The sequence below is a fragment of the Anomaloglossus baeobatrachus genome, chromosome 5 (assembly GCF_048569485.1).
Source record: "Anomaloglossus baeobatrachus isolate aAnoBae1 chromosome 5, aAnoBae1.hap1, whole genome shotgun sequence".
Taxonomy (NCBI): Eukaryota; Metazoa; Chordata; class Amphibia; order Anura; family Aromobatidae; genus Anomaloglossus; species Anomaloglossus baeobatrachus.
Genome location: NC_134357.1, coordinates 262,083,554 through 262,106,777, shown reverse-complemented (window position 1 = coordinate 262,106,777; position 23,224 = coordinate 262,083,554).

Here is a 23,224-nt window from a genome sequence, read left to right as displayed (position 1 = left end):
CCAGCAGCTGCAGCATCTCCGACACACCGCCCAGCAGCTGCAGCATCTCCGACACACCGCCCAGCAGCTGCAGCATCTCCGACACACCGCCCAGCAGCGGCAGCATCTCCGACACACCGCAAAGCAAGTGCAGCATCTCCGACACATCGCCCAGCAGCTGCAGCATCTCCGACACACCGCCCAGCAGCTGCAGCATCTCCGACACACCGCCCAGCAGCTGCAGCATCTCCGACACACCGCCCAGCAGCGGCAGCATCTCCGACACACCGCCCAGCAGCTACAGCATCTCCGACACACCGCCCAACAGCTGCAGCATCTCCGACACACCACCCAGCAGCTGCAGCATCTCCGACACACCACCCAGCAGCTGCAGCATCTCCGACACACCGCCCAGCAGCTGCAGCATCTCCGACACACCGCCCAGCAGCTGCAGCATCTCCGACACACCGCCCAGCAGCGGCAGCATCTCCGACACACCGCAAAGCAAGTGCAGCATCTCCGACACACCGCCCAGCAGCTACAGCATCTCCGACACACCGCCCAGCAGCGGCAGCATCTCCGACACACCGCCCAGCAGCGGCAGCATCTCCGACACACCGCCCAGCAGCTGCAGCATCTCCGACACATCGCCCAGCAGCTGCAGCATCTCCGACACACCGCCCAGCAGCTGCAGCATCTCCGACACACCGCCCAGCAGCTGCAGCATCTCCGACACACCGCCCAGCAGCTGCAGCATCTCCGACACACCGCCCAGCAGCGGCAGCATCTCCGACACACCGCCCAGCAGCTACAGCATCTCCGACACACCGCCCAGCAGCTGCAGCATCTCCGACACCACCCAGCAGCTGCAGCATCTCCGACACACCGCCCAGCAGCGGCAGCATCTCCGACACACCGCCCAGCAGCTGCAGCATCTCCGACACACCGCCCAGCAGCTGCAGCATCTCCGACACACCGCCCAGCAGCTGCAGCATCTCCGACACACCGCCCAGCAGCTGCAGCATCTCCGACACACCGCCCAGCAGCTGCAGCATCTCCGACACACAACCCAGCAGCGGCAGCATCTCCGACACACCGCCCAGCAGCGGCAGCATCTCCGACACAATGCACAGCAGCTGCAGCATCTCCGACACACCGCCCAGCAGCTGCAGCATCTCCGACACACCGCCCAGCAGCTGCAGCATCTCCGACACACTGCCAAGCAGCTGCAGCATCTCCGACACACCGCCCAACAGCTGCAGCATCTCTGACACACCGCCCAGCAGCTGCAGCATCTCCGACACACCGCCCAGCAGCTGCAGCATCTCCGACACACCGCCCAGCAGCTGCAGCATCTCCGACACACCGCCCAGCAGCTACAGCATCTCCGACACACCGCCCAGCAGCTGCAGCATCTCCGACACACCACCCAGCAGCTGCAGCATCTCCGACACACCGCCCAGCAGCTGCAGCATCTCCGACACACCACCCAGCAGCGGCAGCATCTCCGACACACCGCAAAGCAAGTGCAGCATCTCCGACACATCGCCCAGCAGCTGCAGCATCTCCGACCCACCGCCCAGCAGCTGCAGCATCTCCGACACACCGCCCAGCAGCTGCAGCATCTCCGACACACCGCCCAGCAGCTGCAGCATCTCCGACACACCACCCAGCAGCTGCAGCATCTCCGACACACCACCCAGCAGCTGCAGCATCTCCGACACACCACCCAGCAGCTGCAGCATCTCCGACACACCACCCAGCAGCTGCAGCATCTCCGACACACCGCCCAACAGCTACAGCATCTCCGACACACCGCAAAGCAAGTGCAGCATCTCCGACACATCGCCCAGCAGCTGCAGCATCTCCGACACACCGCCCAGCAGCTGCAGCATCTCCGACACACCGCCCAGCAGCTGCAGCATCTCCGACACACCGCCCAGCAGCTGCAGCATCTCCGACACACCACCCAGCAGCTGCAGCATCTCCGACACACCGCCCAACAGCTGCAGCATCTCCGACACACCACCCAGCAGCTGCAGCATCTCCGACACACCACCCAGCAGCTGCAGCATCTCCGACACACCGCCCAGCAGCTGCAGCATCTCCGACACACCGCCCAACAGCTACAGCATCTCCGACACACCGCCCAGCAGCTGCAGCATCTCCGACACACCGCCCAGCAGCTGCAGCATCTCCGACACACCGCCCAGCAGCGGCAGCATCTCTGACACACCGCCCAGCAGCGGCAGCATCTCCGACACACCGCAAAGCAAGTGCAGCATCTCCGACACATCGCCCAGCAGCTGCAGCATCTCCGACACACCGCCCAACAGCTGCAGCATCTCCGACACCGCCCAGTAGCTGCAGCATCTCCGACACACCGCCCAGCAGCTGCAGCATCTCCGACACACCGCCCAGCAGCTGCAGCATCTCCGACACACCGCCCAGCAGCTGCAGAATCTCCGACACACCGCCCAGCAGCTGCAGCATCTCCGACACACCACCCAGCAGCTGCAGCATCTCCGACACACCGCCCAGCAGCTGCAGCATCTCCGACACACCGCCCAGCAGCGGCAGCATCTCCGACACACCGCAAAGCAAGTGCAGCATCTCCGACACATCGCCCAGCAGCTGCAGCATCTCCGACACACCGCCCAGCAGCTGCAGCATCTCCGACACAACGCCCAGCAGCTGCAGCATCTCCGACACACCGCCCAGCAGCGGCAGCATCTCCGACACACCGCCCAGCAGCTACAGCATCTCCGACACACCGCCCAACAGCTGCAGCATCTCCGACACACCACCCAGCAGCTGCAGCATCTCCGACACACCGCAAAGCAAGTGCAGCATCTCCGACACATCGCCCAGCAGCTGCAGCATCTCCGACACACCGCCCAGCAGCTGCAGCATCTCCGACACACCGCCCAGCAGCTGCAGCATCTCCGACACATCGCCCAGCAGCTGCAGCATCTCCGACACACCGCCCAACAGCTGCAGCATCTCCGACACACCACCCAGCAGCTGCAGCATCTCCGACACACCACCCAGCAGCTGCAGCATCTCCGACACACCGCCCAGCAGCTGCAGCATCTCCGACACACCGCCCAACAGCTACAGCATCTCCGACACACCGCCCAGCAGCTGCAGCATCTCCGACACACCGCCCAGCAGCTGCAGCATCTCCGACACACCGCCCAGCAGCGGCAGCATCTCTGACACACCGCCCAGCAGCGGCAGCATCTCCGACACCGCAAAGCAAGTGCAGCATCTCCGACACATCGCCCAGCAGCTGCAGCATCTCCGACACACCGCCCAACAGCTGCAGCATCTCCGACACCGCCCAGTAGCTGCAGCATCTCCGACACACCGCCCAGCAGCTGCAGCATCTCCGACACACCGCCCAGCAGCTGCAGCATCTCCGACACACCGCCCAGCAGCTGCAGAATCTCCGACACACCGCCCAGCAGCTGCAGCATCTCCGACACACCACCCAGCAGCTGCAGCATCTCCGACACACCGCCCAGCAGCTGCAGCATCTCCGACACACCGCCCAGCAGCGGCAGCATCTCCGACACACCGCAAAGCAAGTGCAGCATCTCCGACACATCGCCCAGCAGCTGCAGCATCTCCGACACACCGCCCAGCAGCTGCAGCATCTCCGACACAACGCCCAGCAGCTGCAGCATCTCCGACACACCGCCCAGCAGCGGCAGCATCTCCGACACACCGCCCAGCAGCTACAGCATCTCCGACACACCGCCCAACAGCTGCAGCATCTCCGACACACCACCCAGCAGCTGCAGCATCTCCGACACACCACCCAGCAGCTGCAGCATCTCCGACACACCGCCCAGCAGCTGCAGCATCTCCGACACACCGCCCAGCAGCGGCAGCATCTCCGACACACCGCAAAGCAAGTGCAGCATCTCCGACACATCGCCCAGCAGCTGCAGCATCTCCGACCCACCGCCCAGCAGCTGCAGCATCTCCGACACACCGCCCAGCAGCTGCAGCATCTCCGACACACCACCCAGCAGCTGCAGCATCTCCGACACACCGCCCAGCAGCGGCAGCATCTCCGACACACCGCCCAGCAGCTGCAGCATCTCCGACACACCGCCCAGCAGCTGCAGCATCTCCGACACACCGCCCAGCAGCTGCAGCATCTCCGACACACCGCCCAGCAGCTGCAGCATCTCCGACACACCGCCCAGCAGCTGCAGCATCTCCGACACACTACCCAGCAGCGGCAGCATCTCCGACACACCGCCCAGCAGCGGCAGCATCTCCGACACAATGCACAGCAGCTGCAGCATCTCCGACACACCGCCCAGCAGCTGCAGCATCTCCGACACACCGCCCAGCAGCTGCAGCATCTCCGACACACTGCCAAGCAGCTGCAGCATCTCCGACACACCGCCCAACAGCTGCAGCATCTCTGACACACCGCCCAGCAGCTGCAGCATCTCCGACACACCGCCCAGCAGCTGCAGCATCTCCGACACACCGCCCAGCAGCTGCAGCATCTCCGACACACCGCCCAGCAGCTACAGCATCTCCGACACACCGCCCAGCAGCTGCAGCATCTCCGACACACCACCCAGCAGCTGCAGCATCTCCGACACACCGCCCAGCAGCTGCAGCATCTCCGACACACCACCCAGCAGCGGCAGCATCTCCGACACACCGCAAAGCAAGTGCAGCATCTCCGACACATCGCCCAGCAGCTGCAGCATCTCCGACCCACCGCCCAGCAGCTGCAGCATCTCCGACACACCGCCCAGCAGCTGCAGCATCTCCGACACACCGCCCAGCAGCTGCAGCATCTCCGACACACCACCCAGCAGCTGCAGCATCTCCGACACACCGCCCAACAGCTGCAGCATCTCCGACACACCACCCAGCAGCTGCAGCATCTCCGACACACCACCCAGCAGCTGCAGCATCTCCGACACACCGCCCAACAGCTACAGCATCTCCGACACACCGCAAAGCAAGTGCAGCATCTCCGACACATCGCCCAGCAGCTGCAGCATCTCCGACACACCGCCCAGCAGCTGCAGCATCTCCGACACACCGCCCAGCAGCTGCAGCATCTCCGACACACCGCCCAGCAGCTGCAGCATCTCCGACACACCACCCAGCAGCTGCAGCATCTCCGACACACCGCCCAACAGCTGCAGCATCTCCGACACACCACCCAGCAGCTGCAGCATCTCCGACACACCACCCAGCAGCTGCAGCATCTCCGACACACCGCCCAGCAGCTGCAGCATCTCCGACACACCGCCCAACAGCTACAGCATCTCCGACACACCGCCCAGCAGCTGCAGCATCTCCGACACACCGCCCAGCAGCTGCAGCATCTCCGACACACCGCCCAGCAGCGGCAGCATCTCTGACACACCGCCCAGCAGCGGCAGCATCTCCGACACACCGCAAAGCAAGTGCAGCATCTCCGACACATCGCCCAGCAGCTGCAGCATCTCCGACACACCGCCCAACAGCTGCAGCATCTCCGACACACCGCCCAGTAGCTGCAGCATCTCCGACACACCGCCCAGCAGCTGCAGCATCTCCGACACACCGCCCAGCAGCTGCAGCATCTCCGACACACCGCCCAGCAGCTGCAGAATCTCCGACACACCGCCCAGCAGCTGCAGCATCTCCGACACACCACCCAGCAGCTGCAGCATCTCCGACACACCGCCCAGCAGCTGCAGCATCTCCGACACACCGCCCAGCAGCGGCAGCATCTCCGACACACCGCAAAGCAAGTGCAGCATCTCCGACACATCGCCCAGCAGCTGCAGCATCTCCGACACACCGCCCAGCAGCTGCAGCATCTCCGACACAACGCCCAGCAGCTGCAGCATCTCCGACACACCGCCCAGCAGCGGCAGCATCTCCGACACACCGCCCAGCAGCTACAGCATCTCCGACACACCGCCCAACAGCTGCAGCATCTCCGACACACCACCCAGCAGCTGCAGCATCTCCGACACACCACCCAGCAGCTGCAGCATCTCCGACACACCGCCCAGCAGCTGCAGCATCTCCGACACACCGCCCAGCAGCGGCAGCATCTCCGACACACCGCAAAGCAAGTGCAGCATCTCCGACACATCGCCCAGCAGCTGCAGCATCTCCGACCCACCGCCCAGCAGCTGCAGCATCTCCGACACACCGCCCAGCAGCTGCAGCATCTCCGACACACCGCCCAGCAGCGGCAGCATCTCCGACACACCGCCCAGCAGCTACAGCATCTCCGACACACCGCCCAACAGCTGCAGCATCTCCGACACACCACCCAGCAGCTGCAGCATCTCCGACACACCACCCAGCAGCTGCAGCATCTCCGACACACCGCCCAGCAGCTGCAGCATCTCCGACACACCGCCCAGCAGCGGCAGCATCTCCGACACACCGCAAAGCAAGTGCAGCATCTCCGACACACCGCCCAGCAGCGGCAGCATCTCCGACACACCGCCCAGCAGCTACAGCATCTCCGACACACCGCCCAGCAGCTGCAGCATCTCCGACACACCGCCCAGCAGCTGCAGCATCTCCGACACACCGCCCAGCAGCGGCAGCATCTCCGACACACCGCCCAGCAGCTGCAGCATCTCCGACACACCGCCCAGCAGCTGCAGCATCTCCGACACACCGCCCAGCAGCTGCAGCATCTCCGACACACCGCCCAGCAGCGGCAGCATCTCCGACACACCGCCCAGCAGCTGCAGCATCTCCGACACACCGCCCAGCAGCTGCAGCATCTCCGACACACCGCCCAGCAGCTGCAGCATCTCCGACACACCGCCCAGCAGCGGCAGCATCTCCGACACACCGCCCAGCAGCGGCAGCATCTCCGACACACCGCCCAGCAGCGGCAGCATCTCCGACACAATGCACAGCAGCTGCAGCATCTCCGACACACCGCCCAGCAGCTGCAGCATCTCCGACACACTGCCCAGCAGCTGCAGCATCTCCGACACACCGCCCAACAGCTGCAGCATCTCCGACACACCGCCCAGCAGCTGCAGCATCTCCGACACACCGCCCAGCAGCTGCAGCATCTCCGACACACCGCCCAGCAGCTGCAGCATCTCCGACACACCGCCCAGCAGCTGCAGCATCTCCGACACACCGCCCAGCAGCTGCAGCATCTCCGACACACTGCCCAGCAGCTGCAGCATCTCCGACACACCGCCCAGCAGCTGCAGCATCTCCGACACACCGCCCAGCAGCGGCAGCATCTCCGACACACCGCAAAGCAAGTGCAGCATCTCCGACACATCGCCCAGCAGCTGCAGCATCTCCGACACACCGCCCAGCAGCTGCAGCATCTCCGACACACCGCCCAGCAGCGGCAGCATCTCCGACACACCGCCCAGCAGCGGCAGCATCTCCGACACACCGCCCAGCAGCTACAGCATCTCCGACACACCGCCCAACAGCTGCAGCATCTCCGACACACCACCCAGCAGCTGCAGCATCTCCGACACACCACCCAGCAGCTGCAGCATCTCCGACACACCGCCCAGCAGCTGCAGCATCTCCGACACACCGCCCAGCAGCGGCAGCATCTCCGACACACCGCAAAGCAAGTGCAGCATCTCCGACACACCGCCCAGCAGCTGCAGCATCTCCGACACACCGCCCAGCAGCTGCAGCATCTCCGACACACCACCCAGCAGCTGCAGCATCTCCGACACACCGCCCAACAGCTGCAGCATCTCCGACACACCACCCAGCAGCTGCAGCATCTCCGACACACCACCCAGCAGCTGCAGCATCTCCGACACACCGCCCAGCAGCTGCAGCATCTCCGACACACCGCCCAACAGCTACAGCATCTCCGACACACCGCCCAGCAGCTGCAGCATCTCCGACACACCGCCCAGCAGCTGCAGCATCTCCGACACACCGCCCAGCAGCGGCAGCATCTCTGACACACCGCCCAGCAGCGGCAGCATCTCCGACACACCGCAAAGCAAGTGCAGCATCTCCGACACATCGCCCAGCAGCTGCAGCATCTCCGACACACCGCCCAACAGCTGCAGCATCTCCGACACACCGCCCAGTAGCTGCAGCATCTCCGACACACCGCCCAGCAGCTGCAGCATCTCCGACACACCGCCCAGCAGCTGCAGCATCTCCGACACACCGCCCAGCAGCTGCAGAATCTCCGACACACCGCCCAGCAGCTGCAGCATCTCCGACACACCACCCAGCAGCTGCAGCATCTCCGACACACCGCCCAGCAGCTGCAGCATCTCCGACACACCGCCCAGCAGCGGCAGCATCTCCGACACACCGCCCAGCAGCGGCAGCATCTCCGACACACCGCAAAGCAAGTGCAGCATCTCCGACACATCGCCCAGCAGCTGCAGCATCTCCGACACACCGCCCAGCAGCTGCAGCATCTCCGACACAACGCCCAGCAGCTGCAGCATCTCCGACACACCGCCCAGCAGCGGCAGCATCTCCGACACACCGCCCAGCAGCTACAGCATCTCCGACACACCGCCCAACAGCTGCAGCATCTCCGACACACCACCCAGCAGCTGCAGCATCTCCGACACACCACCCAGCAGCTGCAGCATCTCCGACACACCGCCCAGCAGCTGCAGCATCTCCGACACACCGCCCAGCAGCGGCAGCATCTCCGACACACCGCAAAGCAAGTGCAGCATCTCCGACACATCGCCCAGCAGCTGCAGCATCTCCGACCCACCGCCCAGCAGCTGCAGCATCTCCGACACACCGCCCAGCAGCTGCAGCATCTCCGACACACCGCCCAGCAGCGGCAGCATCTCCGACACACCGCCCAGCAGCTACAGCATCTCCGACACACCGCCCAACAGCTGCAGCATCTCCGACACACCACCCAGCAGCTGCAGCATCTCCGACACACCACCCAGCAGCTGCAGCATCTCCGACACACCGCCCAGCAGCTGCAGCATCTCCGACACACCGCCCAGCAGCGGCAGCATCTCCGACACACCGCAAAGCAAGTGCAGCATCTCCGACACACCGCCCAGCAGCGGCAGCATCTCCGACACACCGCCCAGCAGCTACAGCATCTCCGACACACCGCCCAGCAGCTGCAGCATCTCCGACACACCGCCCAGCAGCTGCAGCATCTCCGACACACCGCCCAGCAGCGGCAGCATCTCCGACACACCGCCCAGCAGCTGCAGCATCTCCGACACACCGCCCAGCAGCTGCAGCATCTCCGACACACACCGCCCAGCAGCTGCAGCATCTCCGACACACCGCCCAGCAGCGGCAGCATCTCCGACACACCGCCCAGCAGCTGCAGCATCTCCGACACACCGCCCAGCAGCTGCAGCATCTCCGACACACCGCCCAGCAGCTGCAGCATCTCCGACACACCGCCCTGCAGCGGCAGCATCTCCGACACACCGCCCAGCAGCGGCAGCATCTCCGACACACCGCCCAGCAGCGGCAGCATCTCCGACACAATGCACAGCAGCTGCAGCATCTCCGACACACCGCCCAGCAGCTGCAGCATCTCCGACACACTGCCCAGCAGCTGCAGCATCTCCGACACACCGCCCAACAGCTGCAGCATCTCCGACACACCGCCCAGCAGCTGCAGCATCTCCGACACACCGCCCAGCAGCTGCAGCATCTCCGACACACCGCCCAGCAGCTGCAGCATCTCCGACACACCGCCCAGCAGCTGCAGCATCTCCGACACACCGCCCAGCAGCTGCAGCATCTCCGACACACTGCCCAGCAGCTGCAGCATCTCCGACACACCGCCCAGCAGCTGCAGCATCTCCGACACACCGCCCAGCAGCGGCAGCATCTCCGACACACCGCAAAGCAAGTGCAGCATCTCCGACACATCGCCCAGCAGCTGCAGCATCTCCGACACACCGCCCAGCAGCTGCAGCATCTCCGACACACCGCCCAGCAGCGGCAGCATCTCCGACACACCGCCCAGCAGCGGCAGCATCTCCGACACACCGCCCAGCAGCTACAGCATCTCCGACACACCGCCCAACAGCTGCAGCATCTCCGACACACCACCCAGCAGCTGCAGCATCTCCGACACACCACCCAGCAGCTGCAGCATCTCCGACACACCGCCCAGCAGCTGCAGCATCTCCGACACACCGCCCAGCAGCGGCAGCATCTCCGACACACCGCAAAGCAAGTGCAGCATCTCCGACACACCGCCCAGCAGCTACAGCATCTCCGACACACCGCCCAGCAGCGGCAGCATCTCCGACACACCGCCCAGCAGCTGCAGCATCTCCGACACATCGCCCAGCAGCTGCAGCATCTCCGACACACCGCCCAGCAGCTGCAGCATCTCCGACACACCGCCCAGCAGCGGCAGCATCTCCGACACACCGCCCAGCAGCTACAGCATCTCCGACACACCGCCCAGCAGCTGCAGCATCTCCGACACACCACCCAGCAGCTGCAGCATCTCCGACACACCGCCCAGCAGCGGCAGCATCTCCGACACACCGCCCAGCAGCTGCAGCATCTCCGACACACCGCCCAGCAGCTGCAGCATCTCCGACACACCGCCCAGCAGCTGCAGCATCTCCGACACACCGCCCAGCAGCTGCAGCATCTCCGACACACCGCCCAGCAGCTGCAGCATCTCCGACACACTGCCCAGCAGCGGCAGCATCTCCGACACACCGCCCAGCAGCGGCAGCATCTCCGACACAATGCACAGCAGCTGCAGCATCTCCGACACACCGCCCAGCAGCTGCAGCATCTCCGACACACCACCCAGCAGCGGCAGCATCTCCGACACACCGCAAAGCAAGTGCAGCATCTCCAACACATCGCCCAGCAGCTGCAGCATCTCCGACCCACCGCCCAGCAGCTGCAGCATCTCCGACACACCGCCCAGCAGCTGCAGCATCTCCGACACACCGCCCAGCAGCTGCAGCATCTCCGACACACCACCCAGCAGCTGCAGCATCTCCGACACACCGCCCAACAGCTGCAGCATCTCCGACACACCACCCAGCAGCTGCAGCATCTCCGACACACCACCCAGCAGCTGCAGCATCTCCGACACACCGCCCAACAGCTACAGCATCTCCGACACACCGCAAAGCAAGTGCAGCATCTCCGACACATCGCCCAGCAGCTGCAGCATCTCCGACACACCGCCCAGCAGCTGCAGCATCTCCGACACACCGCCCAGCAGCTGCAGCATCTCCGACACTCCGCCCAGCAGCTGCAGCATCTCCGACACACCACCCAGCAGCTGCAGCATCTCCGACACACCGCCCAACAGCTGCAGCATCTCCGACACACCACCCAGCAGCTGCAGCATCTCCGACACACCACCCAGCAGCTGCAGCATCTCCGACACACCGCCCAGCAGCTGCAGCATCTCCGACACACCGCCCAACAGCTACAGCATCTCCGACACACCGCCCAGCAGCTGCAGCATCTCCGACACACCGCCCAGCAGCTGCAGCATCTCCGACACACCGCCCAGCAGCGGCAGCATCTCTGACACACCGCCCAGCAGCGGCAGCATCTCCGACACACCGCAAAGCAAGTGCAGCATCTCCGACACATCGCCCAGCAGCTGCAGCATCTCCGACACACCGCCCAACAGCTGCAGCATCTCCGACACACCGCCCAGCAGCTGCAGCATCTCCGACACACCGCCCAGCAGCTGCAGCATCTCCGACACACCGCCCAGCAGCTGCAGCATCTCCGACACACCGCCCAGCAGCTGCAGAATCTCCGACACACCGCCCAGCAGCTGCAGCATCTCCGACACACCACCCAGCAGCTGCAGCATCTCCGACACACCGCCCAGCAGCTGCAGCATCTCCGACACACCGCCCAGCAGCGGCAGCATCTCCGACACACCGCAAAGCAAGTGCAGCATCTCCGACACATCGCCCAGCAGCTGCAGCATCTCCGACACACCGCCCAGCAGCTGCAGCATCTCCGACACACCGCCCAGCAGCGGCAGCATCTCCGACACACCGCCCAGCAGCTACAGCATCTCCGACACACCGCCCAACAGCTGCAGCATCTCCGACACACCACCCAGCAGCTGCAGCATCTCCGACACACCACCCAGCAGCTGCAGCATCTCCGACACACCACCCAGCAGCTGCAGCATCTCCGACACACCGCCCAGCAGCTGCAGCATCTCCGACACACCGCCCAGCAGCGGCAGCATCTCCGACACACCGCAAAGCAAGTGCAGCATCTCCGACACATCGCCCAGCAGCTGCAGCATCTCCGACCCACCGCCCAGCAGCTGCAGCATCTCCGACACACCGCCCAGCAGCTGCAGCATCTCCGACACACCGCCCAGCAGCTGCAGCATCTCCGACACACCACCCAGCAGCTGCAGCATCTCCGACACACCGCCCAACAGCTGCAGCATCTCCGACACACCACCCAGCAGCTGCAGCATCTCCGACACACCACCCAGCAGCTGCAGCATCTCCGACACACCTCCCAGCAGCTGCAGCATCTCCGACACACCGCCCAACAGCTACAGCATCTCCGACACACCGCCCAGCAGCTGCAGCATCTCCGACACACCGCCCAGCAGCTGCAGCATCTCCGACACACCGCCCAGCAGCGGCAGCATCTCCGACACACCGCCCAGCAGCTGCAGCATCTCCGACACACCGCCCAGCAGCTGCAGCATCTCCGACACACCGCCCAGCAGCTGCAGCATCTCCGACACACCGCCCAGCAGCTGCAGCATCTCCGACACACCGCCCAGCAGCTGCAGCATCTCCGACACACCGCCCAGCAGCTGCAGCATCTCCGACACACCGCCCAGCAGCTGCAGCATCTCCGACACACCGCCCAGCAGCTGCAGCATCTCCGACACACCGCCCAACAGCTACAGCATCTTCGACACACCGCCCAGCAGCTGCAGCATCTCCGACACACCGCCCAGCAGCTGCAGCATCTCCGACACACCACCCAGCAGCTGCAGCATCTCCGACACACCGCCCAACAGCTACAGCATCTCCGACACACCGCCCAGCAGCTGCAGCATCTCCGACACACCGCCCAGCAGCTGCAGCATCTCCGACACACCGCCCAGCAGCTGCAGCATCTCCGACACACCGCCCAGCAGCTGCAGCATCTCCGACACACCGCCCAGCAGCTGCAGCATCTCCGACACACCGCCCAGCAGCTGCAGCATCTCCGACACACCGCCCAGCAGCTGCAGCATCTCCGACACACCGCCCAGCAGCGGCAACATCTCCGACACACCGCCCAGCAGCGGCAGCATCTCCGACACACCGCCCAGCAGCTGCAGCATCTCCGACACACCGCCCAGCAGCTGCAGCATCTCCGACACACCGCCCAGCAGCTGCAGCATCTCCGACACACCGCCCAGCAGCTGCAGCATCTCCGACACACCGCCCAGCAGCTGCAGCATCTCCGACACACCGCCCTGCAGCGGCAGCATCTCCGACACACCGCCCAGCAGCTGCAGCATCTCCGACACACCGCCCAGCAGCTGCAGCATCTCCGACACACCGCCCAGCAGCGGCAGCATCTCCGACACACCGCCCAGCAGCTGCAGCATCTCCGACACACCGCACAGCAGCGGCAGCATCTCCGACACACAGCACAGCAGCGGCAGCATCTCCGACACACAGCACAGCAGCTACAGCATCTCCGACACACCGCCCAGCAGCGGCAGCATCTCCGACACACCGCCCAGCAGCTGCAGCATCTCCGACACACCGCCCAGCAGCGGCAGCATCTCCGACACACCGCCCAGCAGCTGCAGCATCTCCGACACACCGCCCAACAGCTGCAGCATCTCCGACACACCGCCCAGCAGCGGCAGCATCTCCGACACACCGCCCAGCAGCTGCAGCATCTCCGACACACCGCCCAGCAGCTGCAGCATCTCCGACACACCGCCCAGCAGCTGCAGCATCTCCGACACACCGCCCAGCAGCTGCAGCATGTCCGACACACAGCACAGCAGCGGCAGCATCTCCGACACACAGCACAGCAGCGGCAGCATCTCCGACACACCGCCCAGCAGCTGCAGCATCTCCGACACACCGCCCAGCAGCTGCAGCATGTCCGACACACCGCCCAGCAGCTGCAGCATCTCCGACACACCGCCCAGCAGCTGAAGCATCTCCGACACACCGCACAGCAGGTGCAGCATCTCCGACACACCGCCCAGCAGGTGCAGCATCTCCGACACACCGCCCAGCAGCTGCAGCATCTCCGACACACCGCCCAGCAGCTGCAGCATCTCCGACATACCGCCCAGCAGCTGCAGCATCTCCGACACACCGCCCAGCAGCTGCAGCATCTCTGACACATCGCCCAGCAGCTGCAGCATCTCCGACACACCACCCAGCAGCTGCAGCATCTCCGACACACCGCCCAGCAGCGGCAGCATCTCCGACACACTGCCCAGCAGCTGCAGCATCTCCGACACACCGTCCAGCAGCTGCAGCATCTCCGACACACCGCCCAGCAGCTGCAGCATCTCCGACACACCGCCCAGCAGCGGCAGCGTCTCCGACACACCGCCCAGCAGCGGCAGCATCTCCGACACACCGCCCAGCAGCGGCAGCATCTCCGACACACCGCCCAGCAGCTGCAGCATCTCCGACACACCGCCCAGCAGCGGCAGCATCTCCGACACACCGCCCAGCAGCTGCAGCATCTCCGACACACCGCCCAGCAGCTGCAGCATCTCCGACACACCGCACAGCAGCTGCAGCATCTCCGACACACCGCCCAGCAGCGGCAGCATCTCCGACACACCGCCCAGCAGCGGCAGCATCTACGAAACACCGCCCAGCAGCGGCAGCATCTCCCACACACCGCCCAGCAGCTGCAGAATCTTCGACACACCGCCCAGCAGCTGCAGCATCTTCGACACACCGCCCAGCAGCTGCAGCATCTTCGACACACCGCCCAGCAGCTGCAGCATCTCCGACACACCGCCCAACAGCTACAGCATCTCCGACACACCACCCAGCAGCTGCAGCATCTCCGACACACCGCCCAGCAGCTGCAGCATCTCCGACACACCGCCCAGCAGCTGCAGCATCTCCAACACACCGCCCAGCAGCTGCAGCATCTCCGACACACCGCCCAGCAGCTGCAGCATCTCCGACACACCGCCCAACAGCTACAGCATCTCCGACACTCCGCCCAGCAGCTGCAGCATCTCCGACACACCGCCCAGCAGCTGCAGCATCTCCGACACACCGCCCAGCAGCTGCAGCATCTCCGACACACCGCCCAACAGCTACAGCATCTCCGACACACCGCCCAGCAGCTGCAGCATCTCCGACACACCGCCCAGCAGCTGCAGCATCTCCGACACACCGACCAGCAGCTGCAGCATCTCCGACACACCGCCCAGCAGCTGCAGCATCTCCGACACACCGCCCAGCAGCTGCAGCATCTCCGACACACCGCTTAGCAGCTGCAGCATCTCCGACACACCGCCCAGCAGCGGCAGCATCTCCGACACACCGCCCAGCAGCGGCAGCATCTCCGACACACCGCCCAGCAGCTGCAGCATCTCCGACACACCGCCCAGCAGCTGCAGCATCTCCGACACACCGCCCAGCAGCTGCAGCATCTCCGACACACCGCCCAGCAGCTGCAGCATCTCCGACACACCGCCCAGCAGCTGCAGCATCTCCGACACACTGCCCAGCAGCTGCAGCATCTCCGACACACCGCCCAGCAGCTGCAGCATCTCCGACACACCGCCCTGCAGCGGCAGCATCTCCGACACACCGCCCAGCAGCTGCAGCATCTCCGACACACCGCCCAGCAGCTGCAGCATCTCCGACACACCGCCCAGCAGCGGCAGCATCTCCGACACACCGCCCAGCAGCTGCAGCATCTCCGACACACCGCACAGCAGCGGCAGCATCTTTGACACACAGCACAGCAGCGGCAGCATCTCCGACACACAGCACAGCAGCTACAGCATCTCCGACACCCGGCCCAGCAGCGGCAGCATCTCCGACACACCGCCCAGCAGCTGCAGCATCTCCGACACACCGCCCAGCAGCGGCAGCATCTCCGACACACCGCCCAGCAGCTGCAGCATCTCCGACACACCGCCCACCAGCTGCAGCATCTCCGACACACCGCCCAGCAGCGGCAGCATCTCCGACACACCGCCCAGCAGCTGCAGCATCTCCGACACACCGCCCAGCAGCTGCAGCATCTCCGACACACTGCCCAGCAGCTGCAGCATCTCCGACACACCGCCCAGCAGCTGCAGCATGTCCGACACACAGCACAGCAGCGGCAGCATCTCCGACACACAGCACAGCAGCGGCAGCATCTCCGACACACCGCCCAGCAGCTGCAGCATGTCCGACACACCGCCCAGCAGCTGCGGCATCTCCGACACACCGCCCAGCAGCTGCAGCATCTCCGACACACCGCACAGCAGGTGCAGCATCTCCGACACACCGCCCAGCAGGTGCAGCATCTCCGACACACCGCCCAGCAGCTGCAGCATCTCCGACACACTGCCCAGCAGCTGCAGCATCTCCGACATACCGCCCAGTAGCTGCAGCATCTCCGACACACCGCCCAGCAGCTGCAGCATCTCTGACACATCGCCCAGCAGCTGCAGCATCTCCGACACACCACCCAGCAGCTGCAGCATCTCCGACACACCGCCCAGCAGCGGCAGCATCTCCGACACACTGCCCAGCAGCTGCAGCATCTCCGACACACCGTCCAGCAGCTGCAGCATCTCCGACACACCGCCCAGCAGCTGCAGCATCTCCGACACACCGCCCAGCAGCGGCAGCATCTCCGACACACCGCCCAGCAGCGGCAGCATCTCCGACACACCGCCCAGCAGCGGCAGCATCTCCGACACACCGCCCAGCAGCTGCAGCATCTCCGACACACCGCCCAGCAGCGGCAGCATTTCCGACACACCGCCCAGCAGCTGCAGCATCTCCGACACACCGCCCAGCAGCTGCAGCATCTCCGACACACCGCCCAGCAGCGGCAGCATCTCCGACACACTGCCCAGCAGCTGCAGCATCTCCGACACACCGCACAGCAGCGGCAGCATCTCCGACACACAGCACAGCAGCGGCAGCATCTCCGACACACCGCCCAGCAGCTGCAGCATCTCCGACACACCGCCCAGCAGCTGCAGCATCTCCGACACACCGCCCAGCAGCTGCAGCATCTCCGACACACCGCACAGCAGGTGCAGCATCTCCGACACACCGCCCAGCAGCTGCAGCATCTCCGACACACCGCCCAGCAGCTGCAGCATCTCCGACACACCGCCCAGCAGCGGCAGCATCTCCGACACACCGCCCAGCAGCGGCAGCATTTCCGACACACCGCCCAGCAGCGGCAGCATCTCCGACACACCGCCCAGCAGCTGCAGCATCTCCGACACACCGCCCAGCAGCGGCAGCATTTCCGACACACCGCCCAGCAGCTGCAGCATCTCCGACACACCGCCCAGCAGCTGCAGCATCTCCGACACACCGCCCAGCAGCGGCAGCATCTCCGACACACTGCCCAGCAGCTGCAGCATCTCCGACACACCGCACAGCAGCGGCAGCATCTCCGACACACAGCACAGCAGCGGCAGCATCTCCGACACACCGCCCAGCAGCTGCAGCATCTCCGACACACCGCCCAGCAGCTGCAGCATCTCCGACACACCGCCCAGCAGCTGCAGCATCTCCGACACACCGCACAGCAGGTGCAGCATCTCCGACACACCGCCCAGCAGGTGCAGCATCTCCGACACACCGCCCAGCAGCTGCAGCATCTCTGACACACCGCCCAGCAGGTGCAGCATCTCCGACACACCGCCCAGCAGCTCCAGCATCTTCGACACACCGCCCAGCAGCTACAGCATCTCCGACACACCGCCCAGCAGCGGCAGCATCTCCGACACACCGCCCAGCAGCGGCAGCATCTCCGAAACACCGCCCAGCAGCGGCAGCATCTTCGACACACTATCCAGCAGCTGCAGCATCTCCGACACACCGCCCAGCAGCGGCAGCATCTCCGACACACCGCCCAGCAGCGGCAGCATCTCCAACACACAGCACAGCAGCGGCAGCATCTCCGACACACCGCCCAGCAGCTGCAGCATCTCCGACACACCGCCCATCAGCTGCAGCATCTCCGACACACTGCTTAGCAGCTGCAGCATCTCCGACACACCACCCAGCAGGTGCAGCATCTCCGACACACCGCCCAGCAGCTCCAGCATCTTCGACACACCGCCCAGCAGCTACAGCATCTCCGACACACCGCCCAGCAGCGGCAGCATCTCCGAAACACCGCCCAGCAGCGGCAGCATCTTCGACACACTATCCAGCAGCTGCAGCATCTCCGACACACCGCCCAGCAGCGGCAGCATCTCCGACACACCGCCCAGCAGCGGCAGCATCTCCGACACACCGCCCAGCAGCGGCAGCATCTCCGACACACCGCCCAGCAGCGGCAGCATCTCCGACACACAGCCCAGCAGCGGCAGCATCTACGAAACACCGCCCAGCAGCGGCAGCATCTCCCACACACCGCCCAGCAGCTGCAGAATCTTCGACACACCGCCCAGCATCTGCAGCATCTTCGACACACCGCCCAGCAGCTGCAGCATCTCCGACACACCGCCCAGCAGCGGCAGCATCTCCAACACACCGCCCAGCTGCGGCAGCATCTCCGACACACCGCCCAGCAGCGGCAGCATCTCCGACACCGCCCAGCAGCTGCAGCATCTCCGACACACAACCCAGCAGCTGCAGCATCTCCGACCGACACCCCGTCCCGCAGCTCCAGCATCTTCGACACACCGCCCAGCAGCTACAGCATCTCCGACACACTGCCCAGCAGCTGCAGCATCTCCGACACCCCGCAAAGCAAGTGCAGCATCTTCGACACATCGCCCAGCAGCTGCAGCATCTCCGACACACCGCCCAGCAGCTGCAGCATCTCCAACACACCGCACAGCAGCTGCATCATCTCGGAAACACTAGACAGCAGCATCTCTGACGCACCGCACAGCAGCTGCAGCATCTACAACACACAGCACTGCAACTGCAGCTCCGACACACTGCACAGCAGCTGCAGTACCTCCGACACACCGCCCCGCAGCTGCAGCATCTCCTACACACAGCAGCTGCAGCATCTCTGACACACCGCACAGCAGCTGCAGCATCTCCAACACTCTGCACAGCAGCTGCAGCATCTCTGTCACACCGCACAGCAGCTGCAGCATCTCCAACACTCTGCACAGCAGCTGCAGCATCTCCGACACACCGCCCAGCAGCGGCAGCATCTTCGACACACCTCCCAGCAGTTGCAGCATCTTCGACACACTGCCCAGCAGCTGCAGCATCTCCGACACACCGCCCAGCAGCGGCAGCATCTCCGACACACCGCCCAGCAGTTGCAGCATCTCTGACACACAACCCAGCAGCTGCAGCATCTCCGACCGACACACCGCCCAGCAGCTCCAGCATCTTCGACACACCGCCCAGCAGCTACAGCATCTCCGACACACTGCCCAGCAGCTGCAGCATCTCCGACACACCGCAAAGCAAGTGCAGCATCTCCGATACATCGCCCAGCAGCTTCAGCATCTCCGACACACCGCCCAGCAGCTGCAGCATCTCCAACACACCGCCCAGCAGCTGCATCATCTCGGGAACACTAGACAGCAGCATCTCTGACGCACCGCACAGCAGCTGCAGCATCTACAACACACAGCACTGCAACTGCAGCTCCGACACACTGCACAACAGCTGCAGTACCTCCGACACACCGTCCCGCAGCTGCAGCATCTCCTACACACAGCAGCTGCAGCATCTCCGACATACCGCCCAGCAGCTGCAGCATCTCCGACACACCGCCCAGCAGCTGCAGCATCTCTGACACATCGCCCAACAGCTGCAGCATCTCCGACACACCACCCAGCAGCTGCAGCATCTCCGACACACCGCCCAGCAGCGGCAGCATCTCCGACACACTGCCCAGCAGCTGCAGCATCTCCGACACACCGTCCAGCAGCTGCAGCATCTCCGACACACCGCCCAGCAGCGGCAGCATCTCCGACACACCGCCCAGCAGCGGCAGCATCTCCGACACACCGCCCAGCAGCGGCAGCATCTCCGACACACCGCCCAGCAGCTGCAGCATCTCCGACACACCGCCCAGCAGCTGCAGCATCTCCGACACACCGCCCAGCAGCTGCAGCATCTCCGACACACCGCCCAGCAGCTGCAGCATCTCCGACACACCGCCCAGCAGCTGCAGCATCTCCGACACACCGCCCAGCAGCGGCAGCATCTCCGACACACTGCCCAGCAGCTGCAGCATCTCCGACACACCGCACAGCAGCGGCAGCATCTCCGACACACAGCACAGCAGCGGCAGCATCTCCGACACACCGCCCAGCAGCTGCAGCATCTCCGACACACCGCCCAGCAGCTGCAGCATCTCCGACACACCGCCCAGCAGCTGCAGCATCTCCGACACACCGCCCAGCAGGTGCAGCATCTCCGACACACCGCCCAGCAGGTGCAGCATCTCCGACACACAACCCAGCAGCTGCAGCATCTCCGACCGACACCCCGTCCCGCAGCTCCAGCATCTTCGACACACCGCCCAGCAGCTACAGCATCTCCGACACACTGCCCAGCAGCTGCAGCATCTCCGACACCCCGCAAAGCAAGTGCAGCATCTTCGACACATCGCCCAGCAGCTGCAGCATCTCCGACACACCGCCCAGCAGCTGCAGCATCTCCAACACACCGCACAGCAGCTGCATCATCTCGGAAACACTAGACAGCAGCATCTCTGACGCACCGCACAGCAGCTGCAGCATCTACAACACACAGCACTGCAACTGCAGCTCCGACACACTGCACAACAGCTGCAGTACCTCCGACACACCGCCCCGCAGCTGCAGCATCTCCTACACACAGCAGCTGCAGCATCTCTGACACACCGCACAGCAGCTGCAGCATCTCCAACACTCTGCACAGCAGCTGCAGCATCTCTGTCACACCGCACAGCAGCTGCAGCATCTCCAACACTCTGCACAGCAGCTGCAGCATCTCCGACACACCGCCCAGCAGCGGCAGCATCTTCGACACACCGCCCAGCAGCTGCAGCATCTTCGACACACCGCCCAGCAGCTGCAGCATCTTCGACACACTGCCCAGCAGCTGCAGCATCTCCGACACACCGCCCAGCAGCGGCAGCATCTCCGACACACCGCCCAGCAGTTGCAGCATCTCTGACACACAACCCAGCAGCTGCAGCATCTCCGACCGACACACCGCCCAGCAGCTCCAGCATCTTCGACACACCGCCCAGCAGCTACAGCATCTCCGACACACTGCCCAGCAGCTGCAGCATCTCCGACACACCGCAAAGCAAGTGCAGCATCTCCGATACATCGCCCAGCAGCTGCAGCATCTCCGACACACCGCCCAGCAGCTGCAGCATCTCCAACACACCGCCCAGCAGCTGCATCATCTCGGGAACACTAGACAGCAGCATCTCTGACGCACCGCACAGCAGCTGCAGCATCTACAACACACAGCACTGCAACTGCAGCTCCGACACACTGCACAACAGCTGCAGTACCTCCGACACACCGTCCCGCAGCTGCAGCATCTCCTACACACAGCAGCTGCAGCATCTCCGACATACCGCCCAGCAGCTGCAGCATCTCCGACACACCGCCCAGCAGCTGCAGCATCTCTGACACATCGCCCAGCAGCTGCAGCATCTCCGACACACCACCCAGCAGCTGCAGCATCTCCGACACACCGCCCAGCAGCGGCAGCATCTCCGACACACTGCCCAGCAGCTGCAGCATCTCCGACACACCGTCCAGCAGCTGCAGCATCTCCGACACACCGCCCAGCAGCTGCAGCATCTCCGACACACCGCCCAGCAGCGGCAGCATCTCCGACACACCGCCCAGCAGCGGCAGCATCTCCGACACACCGCCCAGCAGCGGCAGCATCTCCGACACACCGCCCAGCAGCTGCAGCATCTCCGACACACCGCCCAGCAGCGGCAGCATCTCCGACACACCGCCCAGCAGCTGCAGCATCTCCGACACACCGCCCAGCAGCTGCAGCATCTCCGACACACCGCCCAGCAGCGGCAGCATCTCCGACACACTGCCCAGCAGCTGCAGCATCTCCGACACACCGCACAGCAGCGGCAGCATCTCCGACACACAGCACAGCAGCGGCAGCATCTCCGACACACCGCCCTGCAGCTGCAGCATCTCCGACACACCGCCCAGCAGCTGCAGCATCTCCGACACACCGCCCAGCAGCTGCAGCATCTCCGACACACCGCACAGCAGGTGCAGCATCTCCGACACACCGCCCAGCAGGTGCAGCATCTCCAACACTCTGCACAGCAGCTGCAGCATCTCCGACACACCGCCCAGCAGCGGCAGCATCTACGAAACACCGCCCAGCAGCGGCAGCATCTCCCACACACCGCCCAGCAGCTGCAGAATCTTCGACACACCGCCCAGCAGCTGCAGCATCTTCGACACACCGTCCAGCAGCTGCAGCATCTCCGACACACCGCCCAGCAGCTGCAGCATCTCCGACACACCGCCCAGCAGCGGCAGCATCTCCGACACACCGCCCAGCAGCGGCAGCATCTCCGACACACCGCCCAGCAGCGGCAGCATCTCCGACACACCGCCCAGCAGCGGCAGCATCTCCGACACACCGCCCAGCAGCGGCAGCATCTCCGACACACCGCCCAGCAGCTGCAGCATCTCCGACACACCGCCCAGCAGCTGCAGCATCTCCGACACACCGCCCAGCAGCGGCAGCATCTCCGACACACTGCCCAGCAGCTGCAGCATCTCCGACACACCGCACAGCAGCGGCAGCATCTCCGACACACAGCACAGCAGCGGCAGCATCTCCGACACACCGCCCAGCAGCTGCAGCATCTCCGACACACCGCCCAGCAGCTGCAGCATCTCCGACACACCGCCCAGCAGCTGCAGCATCTCCGACACACCGCACAGCAGGTGCAGCATCTCCGACACACCGCCCAGCAGGAGCAGCATCTACAACACTCTGCACAGCAGCTGCAGCATCTCCGACACACCGCCCAGCAGCATCTACGAAACACCGCCCAGCAGCGGCAGCATCTCCCACACACCGCCCAGCAGCTGCAGAATCTTCGACACACC